Raw genomic sequence first — 12922 nt, forward strand, 5'->3', positions numbered from 1 at the left:
AATATACTGCTGCGGTTCAATCCAGCACATGAAAGGCTTTGTCTCTCAAGACAGAATCGCAGTGGCAAAAGTGAAACCTGGGCTGAACTCTTCCTGTTGCTAATTGTTTGTTTTACTCATTTTGATGGAAATCACCTGGATCCACTTCAAAGAGTCCCTGAACTGCTTTTGGCAAGCGTGCACGCCATCACTGACATTTACACCTGCTGCAGTTAATTAAGACTTGATTTGAAAATAAACATGTAAATTACGGCACATGACATTTCAACCATGACCTCATTTGTGAAGGTACTACAACAACAAACGGTCGTCTGTGTTTCATTCTTATTTAGGAGATACAGGTCTACTATACTGTATTGTTGTTTTTCCCTTTTATTTTGGGAGATAAAATGATATACATGTCAGGCCATCCACTCTGACTCCAGCTGAATGTGCGTCCCAGCTGGGAAAAAAACAAATCCCTTTAATGAAGATGAACAGACAGTTGGAAGTGTGTGTGTGTGTGTGTGTGTGTGTGTGTGTGTGTGTGTGTGTGTGTGTGTGTGTGTGTGTGTGTGTGTGTGTGTGTGTGTGTGTGTGTGTGTGTGTGTGTGTGTGTGTGTGTGTGTGTGTGTGTGTGTGTGTGTGTGTTTCAAAGTTTGGCTATGAGAACAAAGTGATGTCAAAACTAGGACAAGGATGCATTTCTGTCCCTGATCCTTTTTTAGCAGGATAGGGGGGCATGTGGGTGGGTGACATGTTGCCAGGAGCAGAAGTGACAACCTCGTGGCTGAAATATGTCTGCCAGAAAGCCACAGCCTCCTACTGCTGCGATTGTGTGTGTGGGCGCATGCATGCCGATGCGGGTATGTGTGAGACGGACTGTATTTAGTCATGCTAAGGGGCAGGACAAAGATACAAAAACAGAAGCAACCGTAAGTGACAGAGAGGACAGGGGGCAAAAAAAGAAGGGATTAGTCATTATCAAGAAGAGCAGTGTGTGTGTGTGTGTGTGTGTGTGTGTGTGTGTGTGTGTGTGTGTGTGTGTGTGTGTGTGTGTGTGTGTGTGTGTGTGTGTGTGTGTGTGTGTGTGTGTGTGTGTGTGTGTGTGTGTGTGTGTGTGTGTGTGTGATGTTTCCATCGCTTCAGAGGACATTACATCAGCTTTGAGGATCATCAACCTCTTTGGGACTGAAAGCCCAATGATACCAAGTGATATGTACTGCCATTTGTTATCAACTTTCCAGAGAATCAGAGTTCATTATTAATGACAAATATGAAGTGTTTATGGGGGAGTAAATAGGCTCAGACAGTTTTAAACAACTATTAATATGTTCATCTCAATTTCAATCATTTTCTGGTATTGTTCTTTATAGATTCGGATTTATAAGCACATCTGTAGAAATTTCATCATAATTCACACCAGTTCCATGTGTCCACTCTTGTATTATTTTTTTTTTTCAAACTTAATCCTCCCATTTTCAAATCGGGTTGTTTGTTTTGACCATTCTTTTGCCCTCAGGGCTCCTCACAAGCTCCATGGGGGCTAATAGGCGCATGCAGACATGAAGTTGACAACCTCTGCATTAACTGCTGCAGAAAATGGTGTAATGTTCAACAGGCACTTCTGTCTTTTGTTTCAAGAACAACAGCGCTATATTTGGTTAAGTGTTGGCATATGCTGCAGCAGGGGTCACATCTGATTTAATCTAACTGGAAATCTTACAAAAGTTTCTGAGACCCGTGTGTATGTGTAGGATGTAATACACCTAATGGATTGCTTAAATCTCTCCTCACTGTAATTTTCACATGTTAACATTGAGGGCTTGGCCCGGACAGCAGACCCTTCAGTGTAGGCATTCGCTTCAATAGCGTTTGATCTTTGAGGGATGTGTTGATCGTGTGCTCACCTGGTCATTCTGCAATCTGTACGCGATGAAATACTCTGACGTCTGCGTTCATTATCACACAGATAAATCTTAATAAAAGTCTGTGTCATAATGTTTTTTATCCAGAATGTAACCTCTTCCACGTTCAGGAGCAGAGAACGGAGCAGCGAGAGGAGGTTCTGAAGACACCTCACAAGAGGTATGAAGTATGAAACAAAAATAACCAAAAATATAATGTTTAGTGTATTTCAAATCTTAATTTTGTGCATTCGGTGGTAAGAGTGAGTCCCTTCCTCTAACTACTTAGACGATAATTCTTCCGACCAAACTGTGATCGATCTAAAATACTGCTAACACTTCTATCTGGTGAGGTCGGCTCCATTTGATTGAAATTACAATAGAATAAGAGGAGTCACGTGACCTTGTTTCTCATTTGATCAGAGTTCCGACCCTCTGTCGCAGCTTTGCGCGCATCTTTGTTACGTAAAATGTTTTTGGTTCCCCACAACTGGCTGATACAGCAGCCATATATTTCTTAACAGAAGAAATAATTGAAGAAAGATGACAGAGCAGTTTTTGTTGTAAAAATGTAAGAAATTCTCATTCTTTTTGCAGCTTTTCCATCTGTTGTCATTAAACATTTTATGGCAGGAACTTCACATGCGCACGTATTACCACTATAACTCCCAGGCCATTTATGATATATAGAAACTTCAAAAGGCACAAGCAGAGACACAGAGCTTCGGCTCGGTACAGCAGTGATTATTGTTGAAGTGAGGACTTTTGCAGAATAAAGCACACGCTGGTTTTATTAAACCCACTGCACCCTTGTAGCCTATGACAAAATATATGACCACCTATGTATGTGTGCATGTGTGTGTTTAGCCTACAGTGCCGACTTCTTTGTTCTCCGCTCAACAGTGCTGTCGCCAGCCCATGAATTATGGAAGTGTTTGGAAGTGACAAAGCACAGCTTACAGCCAAGAGACACTTTTATTGAGTTGCGAGATGTGATGGATGCCTGCAAGTGTGTCTGTGTGCATGTGTGTAATTCAGTGTGTGCGCGGGTGTGTGTGTGTGTGTTTAATCCCTTCACCATGGTTCTGATGAAAAGACACAGATCACGTCTTTACTCCTCTCCTCTTTTTCCCCGTCCTCTCGATGGAGGGTCTCACAACATCCTCAGATTTCTCCTTTTCTAACATGCAGCCACCAAACTAAAAGCAACTGCATTTAAATGTTTGGACAGTGTAACTATTTTTGTCATAATCTATTCAGCTGTGAACTGGTGAAAAGCTCGGCTTGTATGTGAGCATAATTCACAGCTGCACATCTACCCCTCGTGTTAAACACACACACCTGTAAAATGAATATCTGGGTGATGTTGGTCACGACTAAAATATCAGATAAATAGGTCATGTCACATGAAGTAAACTGTGGATGTCATTTATGGAAGCAGCTTGTTTCTTTTCAACAGAAAAACTGAGCCACATCTGGTTTCTATGGCAACACAGGTGGATGAAATCTGGAGAAGAACCCTGAAACATTGAAAAAAATTTAATTAAATTGTTCCTTAATTGAGGAGTGTTTTTTTTTCAAAGTACTTAATGGAGAGCAATGAAGGTTCATGTTCAGGGTTTAACATGAATGGAAGTAACCAACTGTTCAAGGACTTGAGAATTTTAACTACAAAGATTTATGTATATTCGAGAACTTATTTTCTCATAAATCACCATCTTCATATGTATATATAAATCTATTGGAAATTGTGACCAAAATCATACACATTTCACTACTTGAAATAGTGACTATACTACCAGGCCTCTCCATCAAACAATATACCGTATGTTTTACACAAAGGAGGCAGAATACAAAATGCATGTGTTTGAAAGTATGTATACTTCCACCTAATCAATATTAAACAAGGCCTCTTATTATGGAATAGTTTTACTCTTAACTGGTCGAAAATCATGTGACGTGTTACTCTGGCAGCGTTTGAGGAAGCAGATCTCAACTTTCTGTTTCCTGTGAAAACTTTGGAATAAAAACACAAGTACATCATCACAGAGAGGAGCCAGGAGCCCAATAAGAAGCGCGCACACACACACACACACACACACCACACACACACACACACACTCAGGCAGAAACTGAGTTTGTTCCCCGAAATGCCCTGAAGTTGTTATCTTAAAGTGGCATCCTGGAGCTTGAGGGTGAGAGGGTGCGTGACTTGTGGAGCAGATTCAGAGTGTCCCCAAAGAGTGTGGTGCACATTTGCACACACACACACGTACACACACACACACACACACACACACACACACACACACACACACACACACACACACACACACACACACACACACACACACACACACACACACACACACACACACACACACACACACACACACACACACACACACACACACTGTATACTGACAAACGGGTGAAAGAGCTAATATTCTCAGTGTGCCAGTTATGCTGGTACAGACAAATGCATTAACACAAGCAGAGCACATTGTATACACACTTACCCATAAGTCATGTAATTGCTCTTACTGTGCCTTAATTAGGGGATTCCCTCGAGATTTCTTGTTTTGACAGTTTTCAACTTTTCATCTATTTCCGGGAGGGAAATTTTTCTTATGCACGGGGTGATTTATTAGTATGAAACTAATAAAAAATGCACATATGTAATACTAGCCATTATTGTCCTGTTCAAATCATGTATTTGATAATTTTTTCTATGAAATGAATAATGAGTAAAGAGTGGGACAAAATGGCAGTAGAAGTCTCAAACTGGAATAAATCATGGACATTTTGGCTAGCAAGGTTTCTGTTTCTATACTATTCTTGGATTGTGTGTTTCTCTGCTCGGATCGAAGCTGCATATCCACACTGATAGGAATTAAAACGTCCTCAGACGTCCTCAGATCACCGTCCTCGTCTGCCTCACAAGCTCCTATTTTTATAGCTTCAACTTTCCAGAACTGTCCATAAAACCCATTCAGGATGAACCCGAGGCTGACACAGTAATAGCCTCATGAGATGGAGGAGTAAATGGAACTGAAAGGTAGAGGCAGGAAATGTATGCACCTTTCTCTGCTGAAGTGGAAAACACTAACCGCACACTGAATCACTGACGAAACGCAAGGACTTAAAGAGATATTCTCATAAACTCATTACAGATTTTCTAAAAGCAATATAAGAAAAATTACATAACAGCAGAATTATTCATGAAGTCATGATTCTCCTTGTGAATGAAAAGTAGGTCTCCTCACCCAAAAAATAAGTGATACTCCCTGCTGTGACAGATTGTTTCCCTTGATATGTCTTCATATTCTGATTATTACATTGAAAACACAGAAAGACACTTTTTTTTTTTTTTTTAAAGCTGTATAATACAATATGAAAGCATGAGCCGAGCACGCACGTCCCTGGTCTATAGACTAAACCCAGACTCAGGGAGAACATGCAAAGTTCACATAGGTTTGACTGTGGAGAATTGTTGTTGTGAGGCGACGGTACCAAGCACTGCGGCACTGGACTGCCTACAGCATTATAACAATTCGAGTAAATGTCAACAGATGGTGAGCCTTTATTGTTCTGGAAGGATCCCTCAATTAGATCGCTGGCAATTAAACTAATTGGACGATTGTGTTCCAACGCCTGCGCCAGGATCAGAGTGACAGGATGAGGACTGATTTGGGGTTCTTCTTCGACGACCACTGCCGGATCAATACCATTCTTGAATATTTTATTATTTATTCAAGACTTGTTCTTTTTGTATTGTGGGCTTTGTCGATTTGTCTCCTTTTGTTCTTAATTTTAGTGTTTGAACATTTGAAATATGTTATTTTAAAAATCGTCTTCAGTCTTGTTTTCTTGCCCTGACTGAGATTTGCATCCAGCAGCTTCTCAGTGTCTTCAAGTTGGTCTTTTTTTTTTGGGGGGGGTTTATTGTGACAGTGATTTAACCACACAGCCAAAATTAACAAACCCAATTAACCAGTAAATCATTAAACTTTTTATTGTGTTTTGGAGGCTTTTCTGGTGTTGTGGAGAGTCTGGCGTGAAAGCACGCGTTCTGCAGTTTATTTTTCTCAATGAAGAGATAATGCCGTTAGCTTCCCTGTACCAAAGCACTCCCAAATGGCCCCGTCCTCTTTCAGCAGTCTCTCCAATCTGCACTCAGAGCTGGTGACATTCACCCCTCCATGTTCAGACTGTGAATGAATTTGCACGGGACACGGACTGCATGAATGAATATGCTAAGCTTTCTGATCCTGCCCCAGCCCAACCAGGGGAAGTCAATTCAGAGCCTGCAGACACCTGCTAGCCAGCAAGATAGATTTAAATGCCTGTGTCATTACAGACAGATTTTGGGTTTGACTGCATTTCTGCAATTATTGATCATTTTGCCAGCACCAGAGATTATGTAGCCATGGCTTAATAAATATATTGGACACCAATTATCAATAAGTAGTAAAGTTTGTGTTCTGAGTCTTGGTAGGACTTGAAACTGTCATTAAATACTTAAAATAAGAAAAAAGCCAGTTCAGTGCTAAATGTTTTGTACAATTCTGAAATCAAACAATTTCTTGTTTTTTTCCCCCCCAGATTGAAATGTTATGCGAGTTCTGTTCTCCTTCAAGCCATTTAATTTGTACACCTAATAAAAGCCCCTTTTGTTTTTTGACTGCTTAACTCATCCAGGTCGGCTTGTAAATTCCTAATTTTCAAATCCAGCTTTTTCTTCATTAAGGTGCGACGACGACTGTTGAGTGATGAAAGAGTCATTCTTATTATACTGCTCTTTTTTGTCGCTTTGTTTTCTAACTGCTGTATGATCTTAAAAGAATTACCAGCCTCAAATGAGAAAACTTCCCAATTAGTTCTAAATTTCTTACTTTTTGATCAAAGGGCCATTTATTTTACAATGTTGAGTGAACAGAAATTCCAGTGGAAGCAGATTTTGATAAAACATAATATCTATAACTTAAATCATATAACTGTCAGAAATTAATCAGAAGTATGTGTTTGATTGTCTTTGTAGCATGTTTGTTATTTCATGTCAACAATATACTGAATGTAATATTTTTCAATCTACAAACATCTATTTTTATAGCTATAAAATATTGTTCTACTTTATGAGCAGATTCATGCTGATTCAATCAAATTCAACCAAATTCAAAGACATTTAACTAGATTCAAAGGAATTTAATTATCCAAAGGATTATTATTGCAACTCATCACCATTATTCATTTTTATATTGTATTTATACACATTAAAGAGAAAATCACTAGACAGAATAACTTGGCACCTATAGTGACCAAGCAGAGCACTTTTTGTTGAGAGAACATCTTCATTAACTCTTTTAAAGTTGTTGCCCCTGCTGAGCGTACTGAGCCAGGAAAAAAGCCATAAAGAGTTTCCCTACAGAGCCCTACATTTTGCACCATCTGTAACAAAACAAACAAACAAAAAAAAACCCAGAAAAAAGTGTGATTGGATTTGTTTAGCGAATACAAATGGTGCTTTATTTATTTTTATTTTATTTATTTATTCTGCATCTCCTCAGCATTCAATGATTCAAAGAAAATAAATTAAAATTAAGGTTCAAGTTGTGAGGAAGATTAAATATCACTTAGTTGAACATGAAATTACAACTATAACTTATACAGTAACTGAGTGTTGCTGAATGTATTTTGTTTTAATGTCAGTCACAGATCAAATAGACATTGAAAGGAGTTTTGATGAAATATTCATAAAGTAGCATGTACTGAAAAGTCATTTTAAAAATGAGAACGCAAAATCCCTCTCAAAGTGATATTATATGTCTGTATACATCGGTAGGTGTGAGATACAACTGAAAGCAGGTAAAGTCAGCAGGCACAGCGATCCATTGATGGATCCTCCTCTTCCTGGCTATTTTGACCAGAAGCCAACATTTCTGTCTTTTCCCCCCATCACCTTCCTTTGGCAAGTCCTCAGAGAAGCATAGACCCTTGCTCTGAAGGACTCTATTGCATTTGGCAGCTTCCCAAATTGCATCCCTGTGTCACAGGGAGCGCCAAGGAGGGTGCTATGAGGCTTCTGAGCTTCCTGCCAAACACAGCTTTACAACTGTATGGACAACTTCCATCACATCAGAGAGCTTTTCTTTTTCAGATGGTAGAACAACTTGACATGAGTTGATCACTGCATGCGCCATCCCCTTAACACTTTAAGTCAGTCCCACCATCGATAATAAGCAAGTCTCCATGTCGGCTATACAAGGACTTCATGTAGAAGAGTGAACTAACTAAGAGCCTGAACTCTTCAGCACTAAAGTTTTTATAATGTTACAATGGGCTTGTTTCACAGCCTCTGCCAAACACTTCTTCTTTGCCCCTTTATTCCCTTGCGCTCTTGATTGGCTGACCAATCAGGGAGCGCTCTGTGATCAGCTTGCAGGTGATTTCAATCTGCTTTCTGATTAAGCCCAGGAAGATCCAACTGTTCAAAAAAAAACAATCCAATCAACATCTTGTCATTTTCATCAAAAGTAAATCTGATAGATTTCACGTACATGCCAAAACATATTAAAAATAGGGGAAAAATGCAACACTGCCTCTTTAAACCAACTTATAATGTCAACATTATTATGATGGTGAGAGGAAATGTGACTAAATGTCAATGTTGATTTAAATGATGATGATGATGGCTCCACTGAGACCCTGTTTGTCCCATATTTCACAATTATATTATATCAGGAAAGCTTCCACTCTATGTGTGTGTGTGTGTGTGTGTGTGTGTATTTAAAAAAATTTTTTAATATAGCTATCATAAATTATAAAATATAAAAGCTTCCCTATAAAACTCAACAGAGGAAGCTATTGATCCTAAAAGTACCTGATATCAACAACAAAATTGCTCCCTGGGATTTCTTAATCTTAATCTTGATGAGGTTCTTAATTGGACTCACATGATACAATAGAGTTTAAAAAAATTTAAAAATAAAAACTTTCCATAGGATAAAGTAGTATTTAAGTTAAAAATGGACAAATCCCTTGGAAAGCAGTTTAATTTAATCAATGCAAATCTGTATTTAGTCCTATTACCTGATTCAATCTCTAATCTCGTCACAATAAAATCAGACCTGATAAGGATAAGCTTCTTAAATGCAGATAAAAAAGGTCAACTTCCTTTGCGTTTCATTTTTTTTCTGCGGACCAAAAGAGAGACGGTTTAAAAGTAGAATTAATTTGTCTTACAAAGATACTTATTTCACTTGAAAAGAAATATGAATGTGTCAATGGAAAGCAGCACTGTGGCATTTGAAGGAGAGATTAAAGGTAATATTGCTCCAATGTGTATTTGTTGAATATTTTATGATCTCTTTTGTTTTGTGAGCAGCCTTGTGGGGATCATGTGACACTTCCCCAATTACCATAGCATTCTGTGTAATGTGTCAGTCAATTTAATACATGTCCTTAGAAAAACAATGGAAACCAGACATTGACATTTTCCTATTTTGTTCTTTTAAAAAAACAAAAAACAGATGACAGGACACGGTGAAAAGACGACATGGCCAGTAGAAGGGACCTAGAATCACCTGAAGTTGTATAATAGCCTTTAGTCGCAAATTAAAAACGTCTTTGACCTGATATGACACACATCAAAACTAACATTTAATGCTGCAAAATTTAAAAAACACTGTTTAAATCTGCTGCTTTAGTGTTCATCTACTGTAAAAAAAATAATAAAATAAAATAAAATACAAATCTAAAGTAACCAAATCTTGTATTTTTTTCAAACTTTCTGCCTCTCATCTGGGCTGGCTCAGGTCACCCTGGCACCCTGGACCACTTTCTCAGAGCAATAAATAAAGTCTACACCTAAAGGTCATATGTGAGCTTTTCTCCCTTTGTCACTGTCAAAACATCTACGAACCACCACTGCATGTCATAACTTTGGTGCTGGAAGTTCATGATCTGTGATTCCTGCCTCCATCTCTACTGGGACCTGATTCACTTTAACAAACATATTGATCTCTGAGTTGACACACTGTAAAAGAAAAGTTTTCACAACTCCAGATCAGAGGTTAATCACTCAAGAGTTCAACAAAAGTTGTGTTTTAAAAAAAAAACTAACTTCTGTCACCCTGCAACTTCGGTCAGTACGAATATAACATTTGACGGCTGGAGCATGTTCGGCATTGGATGAGAACCTGCTTCATCTCACTTCTATTGAGGAGGGTGTATGCACAATAATATAAATACAGCTCCCTGAATTTTTCAAGTAATGTTCTGTTTCGGTATGTGTCCAACAGTGACATGTGGCCAAGTTATGAGTTTGTGACAAACAGCAGTTCGTGCTATGAACTTGTAGGTCCGTCAAATAATAAACATAAAGCATAATTATGGTTGAAAATTGTGTTGTTGTTTTTTTTTCCCAAGAACTGACCAACCTGTGAGACCCGGGTAAAATGAATGACAATACTTTTTTTTAATGTACATATGCATTACCTGGAAGCTATAACTGCTGCTATATATCTTAGCACGAGGTAATACACAGTCTCAAACATCGTCGCATGGCACTACGCTTTTTGTAGTGTAACTCTAAATACATCCTGCACTCACAAGACATAAATTGCTCACATTCCATGTATCCCAGAAAGATGGAGTAGTAGCATCACCTTGTGAAAATGAATAAAACCAAAGCACACCTCAAAGACTAGTAATTATCTAATTATCTCAGTCTCCTTTTTCTTCTACATTTAACAATTACTCTCAGGCAAAACAATAATTTTATGTTTTTCTTCTTTTTGGGCAATGCTGATGGGGTGTGTTGATTAATTATGACTCGTGGAGTGCTAGGTCAACACTGATTAGTTTCACCATGGAAACACTGCATACAGTGAAAGTCACCAAACGTGGCAGGACAAAAAAAAAAAAAAACACACACAAAAAACTAAAGTTAATGATGACGTGAGGCAGTATGTATATTAAACATGTGATCTTTCATTTCAAAATACTATGTTTCTGTGTGCACAAGTAAGAAATTAACTCAATCAACAATTCAGCTGCCCCATTAATGAAACTTTAAATAATAAATGTTTGTGGTGTGTAGAATATGTCAATCAATGAAGTAAACACACAAACATAGCATGTAGCACAGTTGTCCTTAGCCTCCCCCTCTGGTCAAAAGACTTAACAAACATAATTAACTAAGACTAAACAACAAAATGGATGAACTGTGGCTCCTCTTTATGGTCTGGAAGCCTGCATCTTGCAGCAAAGGAGAGAGTTTACAATGATGATAATAACTGCTGCCTATGTACATCCACAGGTTAATGGCAAATTGTCCATGGAGACACTACTTCACTCCATCTACCAGCACTTAGCTGCACAGGCAGACAGTGTAATTTTCGTGGCTTAGTGGAAGAGTGCTTTATAAGTGAAATATATTTACCATTTCTATCACGCCGAACTAAAGTCTTTCTTGCTCAAATTCCAGAAATATCTGCACCCTCTCACCAGAGACACATTTGGCCAGCTTTACTGGAACATCTCCAATGCTTTGAAAGCCAGAATTTCTGACCACCTGTCCCTCTTCCCCTCACCTGCAGACAAATAGGAACTACAGTTAGCCAAGGATGAACTGAGGAAACCAGAGGAGAAAGACCGAGATGGACACATGGGTATTGTTGGATTCAATCTCTTGTTTGAACAGTCTGAGCAAAACAGTGAACTGCCTGAGCGATTACTTCCCAGTGATATTCCCACCCATCACCTCTAAATGTCTGGAGAGACTCATTTTCCCCTCCACCAAACTTGCCTTCCCTGTTGACCTTGACCAACATCAGTTTGCGTACCAAGCACATCAGTCAACAGAGGATGGTCTCATGACGGCACTTCTCTCTCATTTGGATCACAGTGACACCAGGGTACAAGGATGCTGTTTGTGGATTTCATGTCAGCATTTAATACTCTTGAGACTTAGCAACCTATGTTTAAATACTTCCCTGTGCTCATGGATATTGGCCTTGATCCATAACAAACTTTATCATATATGCAAAGGGATTTCCTACTCATTCATCCAGAACACCGGAACACCACAGGGTAATGTCCTCAGCTCTCTCCTCTTCTCCTTCTTTATCTATGACTGCTCCTCATCCACACCATAAACTCTGGTTGATTTCTAGAGGTCCTCCATGGAGTTCATCCTGACCTATTGCAGGACAGTACTGCACTCTGGTTGGACCATCAAGGAGCAAGGAGATGAAGAGGACCACAAAGAAAGTAATCTGGGATGGAGAAAATTTCGGGAAAAGGAAATCGGATTTAAAGGCACACATGATGGCTTCGTACTCCTGGTTTCTTAAAAAAAACTGTTGTGAAGTTATTTTAAACCTCTCAATTTGGCTGGCATGACACTGTGCTGCTTCCTCCTTTCAGACTGGTGATCTGAAAAAAAACCTAGCACTAGCATGAAAAAAAGAAGTATTTTTAGGTATTATAAATGAGCACCACGTCGAGGGGTACTAGTTGAGCACCATGTAAAGCTGCATGCGTCACTGGGCGCTGCCACAGTCTCTGCACGGGTCAAGCCGTCTTCAGCCTCAGCACTTCATTTCCCTTCATTAGGCCGACTCTCTGTAAAGCTGTCCACAAGGATTTGACATCAATTCTAATTTGTTGTACTTTGAAGTCTGATTAATTCACAATTACTGGGAGAAAGGGGAAGGAGAGATGAGGATACAGAGGGCAGGAGGGATGAGTGGTTTTAGAAGAAAGTCAGAGAAAAGTGAACTGTGGCAATCATCTGAAAACAGAGCAATCTTCAAACATTAGTTTCCAAAGCCTGATTATATTTTTCCCCAGTGAAAATGTCTAATATTGTGTTGAAATGTTCTTTTAACTTGGCCACTTGTATGCAAAAACAAATGACAGGTATTAATGCAGTTGAAAATGAATCATATTCACAAATACGTGTGTGGAATCTGATTTATCAAATTCACAGTTTTCCAGGCATCGACCAGTATCGCTCAATTATAATTTAAAGC

This window comes from Blennius ocellaris (genome assembly GCF_963422515.1).
Source record: "Blennius ocellaris genome assembly, chromosome: 6".
In the NCBI taxonomy this organism is placed as follows: domain Eukaryota; kingdom Metazoa; phylum Chordata; class Actinopteri; order Blenniiformes; family Blenniidae; genus Blennius; species Blennius ocellaris.